Source organism: Phaenicophaeus curvirostris, chromosome 6, assembly GCF_032191515.1.
Source record: "Phaenicophaeus curvirostris isolate KB17595 chromosome 6, BPBGC_Pcur_1.0, whole genome shotgun sequence".
Lineage (NCBI taxonomy): Eukaryota > Metazoa > Chordata > Aves > Cuculiformes > Cuculidae > Phaenicophaeus > Phaenicophaeus curvirostris.
Window position 1 is genome coordinate 40,272,452 of NC_091397.1, and position 19,625 is coordinate 40,292,076.

The 19,625-nt window shown below is 40.3% G+C and overlaps 1 protein-coding gene across 1 annotated transcript in view; it reads right to left on the minus strand.

Moving 5' to 3' along the window:
• The window catches only part of STAC (SH3 and cysteine rich domain), a 598,932-nt gene that overhangs the window by 252,013 nt on the left and 327,294 nt on the right, over positions 1-19,625 (minus strand). The window lies entirely within an intron of this gene.

The following is a 19,625-nucleotide window of genomic DNA, read 5'->3' on the forward strand; positions in this document are numbered from 1 at the left end:
AAGTGTAATTTCATGGAATCTGAGCAATCACCTCCTTAGCAAAGGATGGTCAAACATGACTAAGACCAATAGCCAGTCCATCAAGCATACCTCGTGGAGATATGTAATACAGATTCTTTTCAAAAAAGGGAATCATAATTAATCAATTACTTTAATGGTATTATTTTCTCAAGATTTGCATTTTAGTTGTGTTTCTCTACAGTTTATGCCAAAATTTTGTCTAAAAACCTGGCTTGACAATTCATTTTGCTGACTCCAGGGAAAACAGAGTTGCTTGTTTTAATTAAATCAAATTACTGTATGGTCTGGGTTAATAGTTCTTTCTGGAGACGAGCAATTTCACAGATTTTATCTGCATTTTGCTTAAAATTTAATGATCATTCTGCTGTCCGTCTTCCCACCTCAACCTTCAACACTCTGCTCTCCCAGTGAGTCATTTCAGGAAATTCCCCTGCAAGTGCTTGGTGTACTAATTTATGTCCAACTAAAGGAGCAGCTGCCTGGGCTACTGCTGCCTATCAAGCAAACACAGCACGTATTTCAATGGGTCAAGTGTACAGGTATCATCTATAAACCCATTACAGGCCTTTCTGCATTTCATTATGCAAAAAGCTTTGTTGTACAAGGTTTAACATAGTATCAGAATTATTCTTATTAGTTGCATAATGTTAAATGGTTCTTTTATATCAATGCTGTGACACCGTATTTCATTGCTGGCATACATTTTTGGAGAAAAAAAGTACTAGAAATTCATTATATGTCATTTAACAAGAAATGGGTACATAATCCTTAATTACAGTTGATTTTTTTTTAATGAAACTGGAAAGCATTAATGTATTTTATGCATTATGACTTTAAATAAGCTAAGGAAAATCTTATATTGCACACTGTATTCTATATACAGGCTGTATCAACCATGTGAGTACATAGTCTCCGTTTGTGACTAAAAGTCCTCTCAGAAATATTTTTTGACCACAAGTAATATAAAGTTTCAAACCCCACTTTGACCACTGGAAACTAAATATTTATTTTACGCCTAATCATTGTAACAAAATCCCCTGTCCGCACTGTGACATTTTGTTTTGTTCTCCTCCACAGTAAATGATGGGATGAGACACAGTAAATCTAGAAAGGGTTAAAGATTACAAGTGGCTGGATAATTTGACTTCATTGGAGTTATAAGGGTATAGTCCAGCTACATAACCCCAAAACTCTTATTTAAATACCTAAAGCAAAATCCTTGTTGCTGTCACTGCAATGTTTCCCACGTCTCTGACTTTATCACATCTTTGCATAAATATGTGCATTACATTCTCCTGAATGAAAGAATTTGAGGTCCTTTAGCACGTAATTGTAAAAATGACAAAAAAAATTGCCATTAAATTTTTTTTAATTTTCATGTACAAAATTGACAAAGACCTTTTCAGCCAGGACAAATCTCAAAAGAATACTAACATGCTTCAGGTGTGACAGTAGTCCTTATCCTGCGGGCTTCTTGAGCAAAGAGGAAAATTCATTTTCCTTGTCCAAACTATGGAGATGTGAGACATTCAAGAGAACAGACAAATTGTGGAGGTAGTGACATTAGGCTGGAAGGGTGTAGAGAGCTAGATCTAGAGGACTAGTTTAGAAGCTTCAACAGTGAAAGGCGTGGGTAGGATTTAGAGGAAAAAAAGTGCAATTCCACATCAGAATTCAAATGTCTCATATTTGAGTCCTGCCACCCTTTCTTTAAGCATCTGAAGCACAGAAGACCCTGAAAAACCCTGGTAAGATTTGATGAACTTCTGTCAAATGGATGGGTGCCAGGAGAACTTCCTAAAGACAACCATGTAGTCACAATGTTGACAAATCTGAACCAGGATGTTTCTAAAGGCTAGTCAGAAGTCACTGCTAGAAATAAGTAATTCAAATTCTTCAGTCCCAGAAATGTAACAAGAATAATATATGGAAGGATTAAAATCCTCGGTATTTATTGCCAATTTGAACACTGATCCAGTTGCTTATGTTAAGGATAAATGTTCTAAAATTGGACTTGGAGTGTCAAAATAAACTCACTGAGCCTGAAGCTGGTCATGGTCTTTCTCCATTCAATCAGTGGTGGTCGTATGAAACCCATAGTGAAAACTTACAACAGTCAAGGACAACTGATGCTACAGACTTTGGCTACTGAAATACAGATGCTGATGTTCTTGGTCTCCTTATAGGCTCCTAATAGGAAACCTTGCTCAGTCTCCTAGTCCTTTCACTCAATGGCAGCAGGAGCTGCCAGACCTCAGAGTGATCTGGAAGACCTTAGGCCTTGGGGAGGCACAAAAGAGGTCTGTTCTCTTCCTGTGCAATGGAAAAGCCTGTCCAGAGACAGAAAGCAAGCCATTGAGCACAAGGGATGGTTAGCCCAGGCATGCGCCAACCCCTTCAATTTGCTTCAAGCCCTTCAGTACCCATAGATTTCATCATGTCCCTAAATTCTACCAACCACCCTGATGGATGTACCAGAAGGACAGGTAAATAAGGATTAGGAAATACATTAGGAAATTCCACCAGCAAGGTCCTAGACTGGCTGAGAAAGTAGAAAGGCCTTATTTTGGTTGTTATATTTTTCAGGAAAAGCAGTTTTATGAACATCAGTTTCAGCAATAGCACCTCAGACCAACAGCAATTTACTAACAACACTCCATTTCTATGGAAAAACTGGTAGCAGCAGTCTCTAGTCCTCATCTGTTCTGCAGGGCTGCTCTTACAAGTGGAGAGAGATGTCTACTTCTTTTCTCAACACACACTTGAGCAAATAAAGCTCTCCTCTTCTTTCCCTTGCCTTCACATCTGATGGTTTATTCATGGTTTGATGGGGGATGAGGTGAACTCAGCAGTCTGAGGGCCATTTTCAGGGCCCTGACACCTTTGCATGCTCTCTGGGGATGACATGTCACCCTGCACTCTATGTGATCCTGCACTTAATGCTGTGATTACCCTGACTGACATTTCTATAGTGATTAATGCATCGATAACCTCTTTCTTGCTCCTCTGTGATTATCATCTAACTACCTGCAGCTGGACTTAGCTTTACTTTCCAATGTGGGGTTTTTTTTGTTTTGCTGTGGGTGCTGAGGCTTGTAGAAGCATCACATAAATGCAGTTGGAAGCGCATCTGCCCTTTGAACTCCTCGCTTGCCCTTCCCAGAAGGTCTCTTATTCTTTCTGTCCAAGAATACATGAAGTTGGCTGCATGTCTCCCTTTGCATCTGGTGTCTAAAAAGAAAACTAATAATTTGTTTCAATGCTGTATTCAGAGATGACAGAGGACAAGAAGAACTTGAGCCTGAGAAACTGAGCCATTGTCATGGAACTGAGCAGCTGCACACATCTTACCTGCAGCTCAAAGACGTTCGTCCTGGGCCTAAGAGCAGAGGCCAGAGAATGCAACTTTTCCTTGTATACACAGGCTTGTAAAAGCAAACTCTTATAGAGTAGAATGGTATACTTTTTTCAAGATCCCACCAGCTTCTAATTATATTTTATGATTGCTTTGCTTCTAGTAGTAGGTGGAGCAATGCTCATCCTCCATAGATTAAGGAAGTTTTGTGCCAACTCACCACTCCTACTCCAAAAATTTCTTGAGGGTATGTAGATAGTGTCTTGGCACCACAGCTCTGCAGGACTTTCAGCAGTGCAGGGAAACATTAAGGTTCTTTAAGACTATAGGGATACCCAAGAGTTAAAATCATCTTTCTCTTCAGAAGTGCACAAATGCCCTTCATCATATAAAAACCCAAACAGCTACAAGCCCCTCCACTTTCTCTTCTACTGTGATGAAAACTTAGCTTATGGAAAGCATCCAAACAAAAAACCAAATAATTTCTCCAGAGCTGTCAGCTGAGTATCTCTACTTTTGACTCCTTCGCCTCTCACTCACAAGGTTAATTTCCTGATGATGAGGCTACAGCACTTCAGAGACTGCATCAGCAATTGTACAGTTTTGTCAACAGGGTTAGCAGTGCTTGCAAAATCCAGTGCCTAACATGCAACAGCTGCTCCAGAAAGAAGTCTACTCGTCCCCACAAAGATTACACGTTTGGTTGCAGCTCAGGTGTCCCACTGCCTAAACCATGACTTGGAGCCCTGGTCCTCTGGGGATTTTTTTCATCTGCAATTTCAACTGCTACATTTCACTTACATATTAGTATTATAAGCACTTCTATCCTGAAAAGCTGAAGAAAAGGTCTGGTGTGCCTGATCTCTTGAATAAACCAGTCAGCATGAGCAAAACATGTATTTAAGTGGTCCACAGCAGAAGACTTACTAAAGTGAGAGTGTTTTGCATCATGTCAGCATCTTGGCTAGCTAATAACTAACCTGTAATAACTATCCTGTTCTTACCACAGGATGTGCAGGCTCCTAATTTTTGTGGGATAGGCGATCAGTTTTCGCAGGATGGGTATTTCCATGGATTGGATCCTGTTTTACTGAGGCATGCCCATGTGAAGAAAAACTCAGTTCTTTCCCAGGCTTGAGATGTGCATTGAAGAGGAAGACAATGTTCACTCTTTTGAGACTAATGATCAAATGATTTTTTCTTTCCACAGACCATTATTCAGCTAAGACTATAGGCCTGAGTCTTCAGTCACTCTCAGTCCTAACATTACTTTGTGTGCCTCTTTAGGGAAATCAGTATTCATATAACTTTAAACATAACTTTATAGCAGAAATGCCTATTGCAAATATTGTCTATGTATTATGGCCACAATATATTGTGGATTTATTTCTATAAATGCATCCTAAAAGAACCCAGAGAGAGAACAGATGGAAAAGATTTTTTAAAGCCTTCATAACAAATCCCAAGCAATTTCCAGAAACTATGTCAGTTAGCATAACAATAATTGCACCCACAGTTCTTCCTTCTCGAACGCTTTAATATTGTATGTATAGGACTTCATAGTCCTGTATTGCATTTCTACAGCTTTTGAAGTCTCCTTTACAGTTTGGAAAGTGAAGCTATTGGAAACTTGGCTATTCCCTTGTGTCTGATGGCCAACCAAAACACTGGCTATGTCTTGTCAGATGTAAATGATAGGATAGTATGTTGTGATGTGTGTATTTTAGAGACCAAACCCTTGTTTGTGGAGGTTTTGTGTTGACATGGGAATCATGCGCCACTTCATCAGTAATTTCACTCTCAAACCAGTGCAATTATAATAAAATACAATAGAGTAGAACCAAGCCACAACTGACACATCAGCTTTATATCCCATCCTGTCCCTTGTGAATGAGATGTGAAAAGTTCAGACTTACCGTAACTCTGCACTAGTGCCCAATACATAAGAGTTTGATCAGTAAAAACAAATATTTTCAAGTCCTTATTGCTTTTTTTTTTTAGGCTGTAAGCAGAACAGTCTATGAAAACAATGCCATAGTTCTACCAACACATGGCTTGCTTAGCTTAGTCTGCTTTGTTAGTAGATACTATTAATATAGCGACAGAATATGCTTTTCTGACTTTGACAGCTTCTAAAGATTCCTTTCCTGATTGTCTTTTTCTATGGCACCTGTCTGACAAAACATACTTAGCTGGATTTCTCTTTACTAAGGCATTTATTAAAGATAAAAGTTCCTGACACGTTTCCATTTGCCAATACTATTGCCCATACTATTCTCTGATTTGCTATTTTGTAATCTGTGTTTCTGGCAACCTTGCTACCCCTAAACAGTGCTTCAGCTGTATTTGTTTACTTTGTGAATTTAGGGCGCAGCTAACAAATTTGCTGTAATGCTGTGATGCTTTCACTCTTAGGATAAGAATGATCCTAACAGTAATCTCTGGAAGATCTGCATACAGGTCAAAAGTTAGTAGGTCAGTTATAAGCTGATTTTGAGGTAGTGGTTTCATCCCTTGCTCTTGCAGTAGTAGCACTTCTCAGAGATTCATCTTGTTTACTGTACTTTGTACTTCACCTGCACTTCCATAGTTCCCATTCTCCTCTTCCAAGTGTGTTTCCACACACCTGATAGAGCCTGATCCCCCTTCAAACAGCAACAGCATTACCACATTCACCTGAGTGAGCTGTTCTCACCTTCAAAATTAAAGAACATAAATTGTAAATGCAAGGGAACTTGTTCACACTTAATCACCAGTTTAAGAAATGAATCAATTAAACTGTTTCTCTAGTTAGCCCTAAATATATAATAAGTTGTGTCTTCAAAAATTAGGAAGAGGAAACGTTTTGGTTGCATTTATTACTTAGGTCACAGGAACAGTAAGTATGCTTACTTTGGCCCTGATACACCCCACCCCCCGTTTTAGTGCTTGTTACTGTTTGGTTCATCTGAAATCTCCTTCTAAAGGCAAAAACAAGCTTTATCCAGAGCAGAACTGCTCCCATTCCCTGTACTGTGCTAAAAAAATCTAGGCTTAGGTTCCAAAGGCTGGCAGGAAAACAAACAAACCAACTCTAGTTCTTCCTCATTGAGACTTAGGCATATAATACTTCTAAAATAAACACCTGTCTGAGAAAGATTTTCTTCTTTGGCTGCAGAGATTTACCATTTCAAGGCCTTAACCTGGTGCTCAGCACATGGCCTGATGCTTCTGGCTGCAGCCTTGAGCTCTTTGCCGCCTTCTGAATGGGAGCACGTCTACAGATAATTATGAAAGGATTTACCAGTAGAGGTATACGTACATCTCTGCACCCCTTCATTCACACAGCCTTACTATAAAAATCTGTAAGATATTTAAAGTTGCAGTACCATTTATTGCAAATAAATTACAGCTGAATGCAACTTAAGCAAAAAGAGAAATAAAATTACAGATATAAAAAAATATTACTCATGTACTGTTTGTATACAGACCTGTGGTCTATTAATTTGTCTAACCTGGTTTTTGCATTAATCTCCTTGACCTGCTCTTCTGCCCCCACCTTTCAGTCTCTGTCCCAGAACTGTGTAAAGCATGCCCCATTAGCTATGCAGCCTTCACATGTATCCTTCAAATTGAATATTTTATGTGGTACGAAGGTGATTATCCAGCTCTTTATCTGATGCCTCACTTACTAAACTGTCCTTCCATGAAAAATCCACCCTTGGGAGTTTGCATTCCAGGCGCCCTGCAATCTAATCATCCATATCCTCAAACACAGTAACACCTTCAATAACTCAACAGAGTGGCTTTTAAGTTCTACATCCTTGAAGAAGGTCTTAGGAGCATTCCATGCCAACACAGGGATTAACGAAACAGAGGTGGATGGTTTCCAAAGCTTCTCAAGATCTGAATGGCCCTCCACACCCCTTCATTGGCCCACACATCCACAGAACCCTAAAGGCTTGATGATAACACATCTAGGTGCTCTCCATGCTTGCAGACAGCATCTGCTGCCACATGTGGTCAGACACCAGCTTTTGGAGGAGCTGCTGCCCAGTGTGGGAAAGGCTTAAGTGGCAAACGCCACTGTGCAGCAACAGCTGGAGCTGAATAACCACACATTAATTGCATGCATGTTTCTCTCCCTCAAGGGCAATCACAGAAAGAGAACAAGACAGTATTTCCCGATAAGGAAGTAACAACGTGTAACTGTGAACGCACTTGGGAAATGTGCGATAACTGCAGCATGGTCCCACTGTAAACAAAAGGAATTAAGCCAATGGAGCCAGGAGGAAGGGATCTTTTCCATCAGCCATCACCCTGGAAGCGACGCACCCACCAGAACTCCTCTGTCCACCTGGTGCGCAGCAAGACGTAACACTGCCCAGGGTAAGAGGGTTTCAGGAGAAGTTTGATGAGGTATTCCTGAGCAAAAGGAATTTGTGCCAATGAAGTCACAACCCTGGCAACAACGCAAATCATTAATAAGGTGCAAGATCAAAATCAAAGCCTGTCCCAACAGGGGACACAGCTTTGTGGGCACAGTGCCATGAGGTGACGATTCAAGAGTTTCTCCTGTGTGCTGGAAAGGGAATTGGCTGTGTTACCTACATTAACTACCAGTCAAAACATATCTCAAAAAATCAAATTCAGCTCCCACAGAGTCGGTGACACAGGTTGCAGCCCACAGCTGCTTGCATTGCTCTACACTCTCTACTTCACAGGTCGGATTTCCGCTATAAAGAGGGATGATTTCAGGTTGCCACATCACAGTCTGAAAATTATAAGCATTTTCTTCCCCATTTCTGCAGTGCAGGGCAGAGTTCAATACAGCATTATAGCAGCAGTCTCTCCCTTAGCTACACCAAGCCTATAATTTTGCAGCTGAAATAATTAGTGTTAACATAAAGTTTCTCAAACTATCTCCACTTTGTTTACAGTCTCTTTGAACTCAAAGTAGTTTCATTTAGGAATACTACTCATCAGGTTTAAGAATTCTGCATTAAAAATACAAATTATTGTCAACAGCTGCATAATCTCTAGAAAAGCTTCATTTTCCAAAGCTAGGGTTAGATTTTTGAAACTGATGATGGGTTTACCTCTTCTTTAACTTGTATTCTTTTATGTATACACTGCCTATAAAAATGGTGGTCTCTTGCTTTTATTACTATCAATACGTACCAGTATAAAATTATACAAAATTATACAAAATTATACAAAAATCTATATCGCGTTAAAGTCACAGAATCATCTCTTGCAAATAAATTAAAGCTGAATGCAACCTCAGCATAAAAGGGAATAAAATGCAGTCTTTAATCTTACATAGGAAGTATCTTTTTTTTTGTATCTACATTTTTTTCTATCTACATTTCACTAACTGAATAATCCTTTCATGTCTCTAATGCATGTGAATTTGATCTGTTGCCTCCACATCCAGCCCTGTTTTTAGAAAGTTGCAGTCCACTGCAAGACAGCTGATAAGACTCTCGTCTCTGATAAAAAGATGGCTGCACAAAACAAGGATTTTACCCTGCAGGGTGTTATTTGCTGGAAATAAGGAAGCAATGCTGAACAAAATCCTGGAAATAATGTTTCTTTTTCTTCTGCAAAGCCTCTACAAGAGGTAGCTCAAGTACAGCTGTAGTAGGTCATATGCTATCTTTTAACTTTCATAGGCTTTTTTTCCCTTCCCTCTACAGTACAATGGTTCAGGATTGCCAGACTGAACTCCAGGAACGAGAACCGTGCAGTGTCTTAGCTTGGTTAACAACCAAATGAATGCTGACGACACCTAGTGCATCTGAAGCCTTTTGTCAGCATATGCTGTTCACATAGAATCACAGAATCATTTCAGTTGGTAAAGACCCTTAAAATCATCAGGTCCAACCCTTAGCCTAACACTGACAAGTCCACTGCTAAATCATGTCCCTGAGCACCATGTTTACACATCTTTTAAATACCTCCAGGGATGGTGAGTCAACCTCTTCCTTGGGCAGCCTGTGCCACTTCTTGATAACTCTTTTGGTGAAGAATTTTTTCCTAATATCCAATAGGATATTCTTACCTATCTTCATCTCATTTTCTGGGTCCAGCTTCTAGAGTTTGAAGGCCAAACACATCTCTGAGTTTCATCCTTTCCAGGATATAGTTTGCTTGATTAGAGGGGCACTATTTTCTCAAAAGTTAGTGTTTATTGCCTTGCTGAGCCACAAATGACTTTCATGTCCCCTTCCAAACACAAAATAGAAAAATGCCTTCACATATGGAGAGAAAACACCTCAGATGGCAAAACCTGACTGATATAAGAAGTAGTTACTATTACAAAAATTGGAAGATCTTTTATTTAAGCTAAAGTAGAATTAAGTTTCATCTAAGTAATTGTATGTATTTTTTTTTTGTTTTGGAAGTTAGACACAATGTCCTTCTGATAGCATGGTTTCTTTCAAGCAGTTTTTTAAAAGACATTGCTCTTTCTTTGAAGACGATAATGTCCTGTGTGTAATATGACAAGTGCTGAACAGATGTGTAGTCACAGAATCGCAGAATCACTAGGTTGGAAAAGACCTCCAGGATCATTAAGTCCAACCATTCCTATCAACCACTAAACCATGTCCCTGAGCACCTCACCTGTTTTATTACTCCTCTGCAGATTAATCAAGGGAAAAAGACAAGTATCCCACAGCAACTTGGAAAATATCTCAGTACAGTGCTTAAGTCTGAGGGACGTGCCCTCACAGAAAAGCCCATCACCTAATGCAGCCTGTTGTTGGCACAATCATGCAATTAAACTTAAGCACCAGTTAAGACTTTGGAGGCTTAAACTCAAGAATGTCACCCCCAGACAAATTCTGCTGTAAAGACAAAGTCAAAGTGACTTAGGGAGATTTGTAGATCAAAATGGAAATGCCCTCACTGTACTGATTACTTGTGCCATTTTATTTTGTCCTTCACATTTGAAGAGAACTGTTATGTGAGCAAACAGAGCTTTAGTTTTCTTGTCAAAACTCCTGACGCCAGTGATCCTCCACTTACTTGCAAAGCAAAGCTACGTGTAAGTCATGGGGTGAATTTGTTTACCTTTTCTGTGGCAAGAATTGGGTTCATCAGGTTAATTCCAGTAGTTGCTAAAAGGTCTGGATTTGTTTTTTGTGGTGTCATATGGCTTTTGCCCTTTTTTCAAAGCAGAGGGTAACGATGGACTGCTCAAAACATAATGAAGTAAATAACATTTTTCTGCATCAAACTCATTCTGCAAATTAATTCATTTGTATTTCTAGCTCTTTAAAGTGAAGGGAGGTCATACAGATGTGAGCAGTTATTTAAGGATTTTAGGGGTTATGGTTCACCTAATCCAAGATACACTCCAGGACTACTCCTTCACAGAAAAGGAAGAAAAAAAAGAACGTCTTCTGCAATCCCCTCTGTTTGCAGTGTTTATCTCAAATGGAAGGTCAGACAGAGAGCTGAAGCCAGCTCCAAATTAGCAAGAGCTTTGACTGTCGTGAAGTTTGTAATAATATTAACATCAGACCTTGGAAAGTAATAGAATATGCATAAAATTTCTGGGAAAATTTACACATCCACGTGTAAGTGGGAAATACAGGGAAATACATTCTGTCACCGGCCTTTCTCCGGCTGCACGGCTGATGGAAATCACTCCCTCCCAGGCACCGGTAAAGGACGCTCGCTTCCTAAAATTCCGAAAAGAGTCCCGGGGAGCTCGTTTCCCGGCGTTTTCCCGACTCTCCGGGTCCCCGGGCTGCCCGGCAGAGGGCGCCGCCTGCCCGCCCCAAGGCGCCGCGGGGACCCCGGCACCCGCTCCAACTGCTCCATCTCCTTCTTACGTTGAGGACTCCAGAACTGGACCCAGTACTCCAAGTGAGGTCTCACAAGAGAGGAATAGAGGGGCAGAATCACCTCCTTCGACCCGCTGGTCACGCTTCTCTTGATGCAGCCCAGGGTACTGCTGCCCACCTGGGCTGCCAACACACATTGCCAGCTCATCTCCCCTGAACTTTTCGGTTGCAAGGTCCTGCTTGACCCCATCCGGAGTCAGAGACCTTTCTGAGCAGCTTCAAAGATCCTGCCTGCGCACCTTGAGTGTTGCTCTGAAGCTCTTTATCCACTCCTGGAGCCAAAAGGGGCCCCGCAGGGTATCCGTCTGATGAAGCAGGTGACATGCCAGCAGCACGGGTCCCAAACTGCAGCTTCATCTCAGTAGGAGTGACTCACATAACTAGGTTCAGCTGAAAATGCATCCAATACAGTACAAAAGATCCATGGGCATCACTTTAGCAAACAGACCTTACTGCATGGGAATTCCACAAGAAATCGCAGTTGTGGGAGCAGTAAAAAAGATGGGAAATAATTCATGATATCTTTCAGACAGGAGTGAGTTAAAAGATCAGAGTACACAAGCTTCATTAAATTTGATTAGACAAAATTAGAAGGTATATTCTGCAGTTTATTCTGCTGGATTTGCGTATAATGTTTTGGGAGAAAGGACTGTAGATATTTTGAAATTTGATACCAACTTATATGTTCACATGCTAAGGCATGGAGAGAAAAAAATTAAGTACAAGATTTAGTCATTTGAATTTTTCAGGTGTCCTTGCCACCTTCATAATTCTGCCTGTCTCAGTTTATTATTTGCATTATTTAGTACTTTTTCATCAGAATTCCCCACAAATGTTTTGTTTGGAAAAAAAAATTGTATTTGACGTTAGTGGTGTTCCTATTAGAAAATCCTTAGAGCCAAACAGAGAGAAGGAAGAGGGGGGAGTGAAGAAGGGCTAAAGGGATCTACTCGCTCTACAGTCACTTAAGTTGAAAAAAAATGGACAGCAGCTATGTCAATCCTCCTTTCAAATGGCTTTGAACAGCTCTTGAAGCACATCCTTTTAAGTGATCTTTTCCTGAAACCACATGTCAGCATTTCCAATCTTTCTAGAACTGGTGGTGCTTTAGATTTACATTATTTCCTTGAAGCTCAGTTTTTTCATATTCAGAAAATGTTATTGCACATAACTGGGGACAAAGGAATTTGCACATATGCTAATTGCCCAGGAAGCTGCTAGCTCATAGTGCTACGTTGTTAACCACATCAGTCTCAAATCTGAGAGTTATTGGCTTCCTATGAAGATGACGGTAGCCACACTGGTAATACCATAATTGTAAATTTGTTGAAGGCTGCAACTGTACTTAACTTTATTGACGTGCTGTCTCAGACTTTGCAGAATGAGCACTATAAATACTTCTTGGGTAAAGTTAGTTTGCGGACAAGCCCTGTCTTGCTTACAGGGCAGTTTCTGTACAGTAATCTGGACGTGTTTCCTCTTTTAACAGAATAAGATATATCAAATGGTCATACTTAAAACTTCCAGCCCAGGGTGTTGGAGTGTTTCTATAGTCTTTTTCTTCTCCTTTTTCACTTAAACATTTTTGTTTCAATAAGTCTGGTCACAAGAATGACAAAAATAGCATCTTCGTTTTTAAGCTTCATGAAACTACCAGCTGTTTATTTGGTCCTATAAGCATATACACATATTCCTAAGGTTAACATTACTAGATACATATCTCTTCATAAAGGAACTCATTTTGGTGGAACCCATGAGTAGTTAAACCTGTAAATACATAAAAACAGGTAAAAGAGAAAAAATCAGAAGGAGAGTAGAGTGTACAAATAATAGTTTATGCATAAGACTTATCTAATACACAAGGTTGTTGATAAAGTTAGCAAGATAGTTTTAGGTACAGGTAGAGGGTTTATAATCTGTCTCTAGGGAAAAGAAACTGTAGAAATGCCATTAAATGTTTGAAACTGCTAATTTTTGCTTTCATTAAACTCCAAAAACTGTTTGTGACAACACTTTTCCTGGGTCAGAGGCTTGATACGAAAGAAAAAGGAAGCACGATCTGAAAAAGTCATGTATAGAAACAGGACCTCTGTAGATAGAACAGAGAGCAATTGATACGGGAAAATTCATAGAAAATAATAATGCATTAGAAAGATAAGGCAGCAGGAGTGGAGAAGACAATGAATTTGTGGAGAGGTAGAACATGAATGTGCACAGTGAAAAAATGAAAAACTGGCTCTAAAATGGCCTTGCAGTACTCTGCATTCTTAAAGCACTTTCCAAAAATCCAACAGAACTTGGAAGTGGTCTTTGTTTAAAACTGAAGAACAAGCATTTCTTTCTTCCTCCCAAGCCAAAAAGCTCTTATCTTTAAGACAGGATTTGTCTTGCTTTGAAGATGAGCAAGAGCTCACTGAGCTGACTAGCAAACTGCCATGGGTTTGAGCCAAGTTAAGTTCACGGTAACGTCAGAGAGAATGGGATTTGGGAGTTGGTTCTTTCCCAGGGAAGGAGAAGTTCTCACCAGAGCACAGGGTTATAAAGTTTGATCTGTGTGCATGTCAGAAATTTAGGGGTTCTAAGCTTTTTAGAAAACAAGTGTAGGTGGGAGGTACCTAATTTCATGGCATGCAAAATGTGCCTGCAAAAGTGGCACATCAGCCTTTTAATACACCACTGTTATGAAATATGCTGAACAGTGCTGCCTAGCTACTGCACTGAATATTAAGCAGCAATTACTGTTTGCACTAATATCATCACTTCATTCTCTAATAAAGATCTAAAAAAGAATGTGTTTTATTTCAATGCCTGACAAATGGTTGGAGCTTGACTCTCCGTTTCACTTAGTCATATTCTTGCCACAAGGTGCGGTTACTGTTCCTACACTGGATGGTTTGCTCACTTAAACTGAACCACATAATGGAAGAAAGCATTAAGTTCAGCTTTAGCATGGAAATGTAATATGTAAGTTATGTGACAATCCTAACTCTATACTGGCTTCATATTTTCTTAGCCAAGAGATATTTTTTTCTTCCTGCTCTATTGTGGAAATATTTAATAACATCCTACTCACGTTATCTGTTTGGGAGGCAATCTGATCACCCCCACTGTAGCCTCTTTCACTTTTCTTGAAGGAGAAATAGACATTAAGAGCTTATCTTCTTTAAGAAAGAAGCAAAAGTGTTAACTCCCAGCTAGCCTGGGAAGTCTTCACCATGGATTTGCAGCTTGAAGTTTGAGAACCAGTCATACACAGAAATACGGATCTCCCATCACTTCCTCAAATATTTTCAAGCAGATCAGTTCCTTCAATTTCAAAGAAGGTTTGGAAGTGTATTGACTTCATACATCTTCATGTCTATCTTCAGACACTGTGTTTTAACTACAGGATTATTTGTCTATGTTCTGTTGAGGGAACCAACAGACTCATTTTGGCTGTTTACCACAGCATGAAAGAGTAGGAAGAAACACTTTAGACTCTTATATCAGAAAGTGGCTCATCTTGCAACCATCTGCTCGATGTAATGATGCATATTAGAGATAACTGTTGCAGGTCCCAGGCTCCACTTTAGAGCATTATCTGCTGTAAGAACAATTAACTGATGTCCCGAGGCCAGCACGGACAGCACAGCAGTACCCTACCCTAACTGAGACACCCTGCCCATAGACCTGCTAGTTGTCCTAAGTGGGGGATCACACTGCAAAGACGACCTATATTCCAGTTCCAGAACAGTCTGGGAAGCTCTGCACCACAACCCCTCCCTTGGTAAAGCCAAATGACAAGAAGACATCTTGCTCCTTCCCAAACTCCCTTCCACCATTGCTGCAGACTGATGTATCCTCTTTCTAAAGATCAGCATTAGGAAGAGCTCAGGTTTATTTTTCTCCACTTGGTAATCCTCCTGCCCTATCCTTGCCACAGCTTAAGGCTAAGAAATCTCCAGAAAGCATTTTACATGCAGTGGTTTTAATTAGATTTCATCTACTATCTGTCAAGTAGCAACCACACTTTTGAATACGAATTAGGATTCCTTCAGCCCTCAAAGAAGTACTGAACACTAATGGTTTTTCCCCAGAAAGAAAGAAAAAACATAAAGCTGAGAGTAAACATGTTAAGAACAACACACAAACACGAATCTGTCTTGGTTGCTGGCTACTTATTCCATCAAGGAAGCTGTTATTGCTTCACACTTTACAGTGGGAGCAGACCTAAAGACTGAAAACAGGAATTTATGTAGAAGCAGAGGAAAGCTTAATGAGGAAGGCTTTAGAATGCAAATTATGAGCCCTGACCCTGTGCTTCTCTTTCCATTTCTCTTGCTCCAGAAGATTACCGACACTGTTTCCTTAGTGCTGTGTAATAGGAACAGGTAAACACAGTCTAAGGTGACAATTTAAGTGGAATGTTGCCCGAGACCTATGTGCAACCTGCTCCATTCCTTTGGAAGGCGGAGCAGGCACTCCATTACCTGCACACAGAAGTCAGTTGCTTCCATGCCAACTTCAGTGTCAAAACAGAAAGACATGCCTCTGATCATAAAGCACTGCTGAAGAAACTACAGAATCCTTCTTTACATGTCCTAACATTGCCTGCCCCTACACTTGGATCCACTGAAGGTTAGGAAAATACTGCTGCACAACTTAGAAAAACTAACCGGTTTGCCCATGATCAGCTCATTTTTCTCAAGTCTGCACTGCTAGATGTCCTCTCCTTCGAACAGCATTGCAGTCACAAGATTCCTTGGTTAAATTTGTTCATAAATCTAGACTTTCAAAGCTAACTTCTATATAATTTAATCTGTCAAAAGTTACCTGAGTGGTTACTGAATGCAAATCCATAAATGTCTCAATTCCTTATTTAAAGGCAGAAGTTGGTTATTAGGTCCCAAAATTAAGGTGTCATTCAGCTCACTAAGATCATCTGAAATTAAGGCATCCAGTAGTAATACTCTGTGTGATACACTAGAAGATGGTTTCATTCTCAGAATTTCAGTAGACTTGGAAACATAGCCTTAGCATCATAATTACTATTTTTAGTAAAGCTTAGTAAAGTCTTCTCAGCAAACTTTACTCAAATTTCCTTGAATAATGCAAAACATGATGACTTTGACTCCCTGCAGTAGGAACTGAAATAGTTCTTTGCCCATCAGCATTGCCTGCCTGCACCCTGAAAAACAGGAAAAGCAGAACAAACTGTTTTCTCCCTAGTGGGAGAAGGCAGTATTTTGATGAAGCAAGTGGAAGAGAGGAGATAGGTCTCCTAGAAGGAGAAGGAGACTCAAACATTAATTTGACAGGCCTTCAGACATCAATTTATTATACTAAGACAGAAATTTCCCCTCTCTCCTAGATCTCATTCAGGATCTCTTTTTTTTCCCCCCTTCCCTCCATTGCTGCTTAAAGCAAACCAGTTCTTTCTCTAGCTCTCCATCTCTCTATAGTTTAACTGCGGAGACATTTTACAGGGAAGAAGGACTTGATGCTCTAGGCTTTGTTGATATCGAGCAACTCTGACAAGACCTTGAAACAGAGAGCTGAGAGATAAACAAGAGCCAGTTCGGTAGGAAGAAGAGACAGCTGAGACAAAAACAAGAGCTAGTTTGGTGGGAACAAGTACCAACTGAGTAAAAAACAAAAGAAGAAAAATATCAACATACTTAATTTTAATGTAACTTTTTTTTTTAGCATGCGCAGTTGTTTAGCCAGTAATATGTTAGTAATAGCTTTATGGACGGCTACCTTTAGCTATTTATACACTGTAGATAGCCTCGTGGACAGCTTGTTATGTAATCCAAAAGGGTATATAAAGAAACTGCTAACTCAATAAAGGATCTTCTATCCATCAGATTGAAGTCCGTGTCTCAATCCCCTCATTTAACCTTTCCCAGTTGTCACCAGTGGTCTAGAAGAGCTGTTGATGGGACAAGAAGCATGAGGAGAGAGACAAGTTGGACTGGCTTATATTGAAAGTTGAAAGACACTTTTTCTGTTGATCTCAGTGCTATTTTACATCGCTTCTGCATTTTCGGGAATGTAGGTTTGGATTTTTTTGTTATTCTTTAGTACTGTGTCTAGCATCAGGACAAAACACAGAAGCCATTCTGGAGCTACAATCTAATCACCTTCTACTTGGTCATTTACTTACAGCCAAGTCCCCTTTTTACCATTAACCAGCCAGCTGTCTGGTTTTGTGAATATGTGTGGCTATCAGGCCTGAATGTCCGCCAGTTATAGCAATCATGTTTCTTTATTAGTTTATATCAACCTATTCCATCAGGAATGTGCAGGAATATTGAGAGTTCTGCTTTACCTGTGATGTTAATGGTTACATGCAGCCTGCACAGACTTTAGCCAGCTGAAATCCAGCCTCTAATTACTGATCTTGGCTGTATTTTCAAGGTGTAGCACTGGGCTTTTTTATAGTTTCATAACCACTTATAAGGCCTGAATAACAGTGGCTTTTCACATGTTTTCACAAATTACGCTCCTGATCTCTTCGGCTAAATGTCAACCACACTATTTCAAGATAAATTTATTTCAATGTATGCAGTGACAGAGAGATGCTGCTCTTGTTTTGCAACGTGTTAAACAATTTGCATCAAAACAACTTGGAGACAGGTAATTCAAGCACAGGCTGCCACTGAGATTCAGAAGTCTTTCTTTTTGTATTTGTACAAAAAGTAACAATAAATTCAAAATGCAGCTGCCAGCCTGAAAGCTTGAGGTTATCTTCAGTACATTAACTCTGAAAGAACCCAAAGAAAGAAAATCAAAGTAAACTAACATGGGTAAAAAGCATAAAAGTGCATAAAATCGATGATCCAGTGGGTCCTTTCCAACCTGGTGATTCTATGAAAATGAGACTTCGATTAAGAAAAAAATGACTAGCAATAAAAAAAAGACCTTGCATGTTTTTCCACACAGCTACAGGAATTCCTCTCCCTTCCATTAATGAGAGTCAGTAGTAGACACGGCATTTTATTGTAGGTTCTGGGTTTGTGCAACAAGGGCTAAGCAATTCATCTTGGCTATCATTCACCATACAGTTGTTTATTGTATTAAATGCTTAGGGTACTTGTTTTCAGCTGTACTTTGACACCAGGTTGAACACCCCAGCAGTCAGCATCACCTTCCTGCAGCTGCTGTGCACTGATCTCCCTGAAGATGCATGGAATCTTGTGGAGAAAGTCAAGGGGACCACTAGCTGGATAGTCCTAGTTTGTTTTTCTAGACTTCTCCTTTAATCCTTCTTTTTCCATTTCCCTGCTCTATTGCAATAGCTGTGATTAATTATAGTTTGCTCTTCTTCTGTCTGTATAATTTGATATGCACAGTGGAGCAGATTATTGTTGTTCATTTCTTGTTAGAAGTATCATAGCACCAAACTGCAGACAAACCTTACAACATATACGCACATTTGACAAGCTTGGGGCTTTGGTAAGGACAGAGACCACATTTACCCAAATGAAAGGATAGTTTTCTGGTTGAGTTTCCAGCGTGTTTTCACAAGAATGCCAGCCATGCTAGGATTTTCTGGTGCTGATCTGTGTAAATATAAGGACTTTGTTATGACACAGCACAGGAAGGACATGGATCTGAGAAACATGAGCTGGCAACATGTGCTTGCAGCCAAGAAAGCCAACTGTATCCTGGACTGCATGGGAAGAAGTGTGACCAGCGGATTAAAGGAAGTGATTGTCCACCTATAGTCTACTCTTGTGAGACCTCACCCTGAGTGCTGTGTTCAGTTCTGGAGTCCTCAGGACAGGAAGGACATGGATCTGTTGGAGAGAGTCTAGAGGAGGCTATGAAGATGATCAAAGGGCTGGAGCACTTCCCCTGTGAAGACAGGTTGAGAGTTGGGCTTGTTCAGCCTGGAGAAGAGAAGGCTCCAGGGAGACCTTCTAGCAGCCTTCCAGTACTTAAAGGGGGCCTACAGGAAAGTTGGGGAGGGGCTTTTTATGAGGGAGTGTGGTGATAGGACATGAAGTAACAGTTTAAAGCTGAAAGATGGTAGATTTCGATTAGATATTAGGACTTTTTTTTTCCTGTGAGAGTGGTGAGGCAGTGGAGCTGGTTGCCCAGAGAAGTTGTGGATGCCCCATCCCTAGGGATATACAAGACCAGGCTGAATGAGGCTTTGAGCAACCTGATCTTGCAGAAAATGTCACTGCCCAAGGCAGAGGGGTTGGAACTGGATGATCTTTAAGGTCCCTTCTAACCCAAACCATTCTATCATTCTATGACAAGACATAGGAGCTCAAGCAGAATTTAGGCCACCGACAGAGCACCAGCCCCTCTTCTCATCTCATTGGTTTCACTACTACTAGGGGAGGTCACACTTAAAGAGAAGAGCCCACACCGCAGGGCACATGGCCACACTGGGGCCACCCATGCTCTGCCTGGCCTCAGCC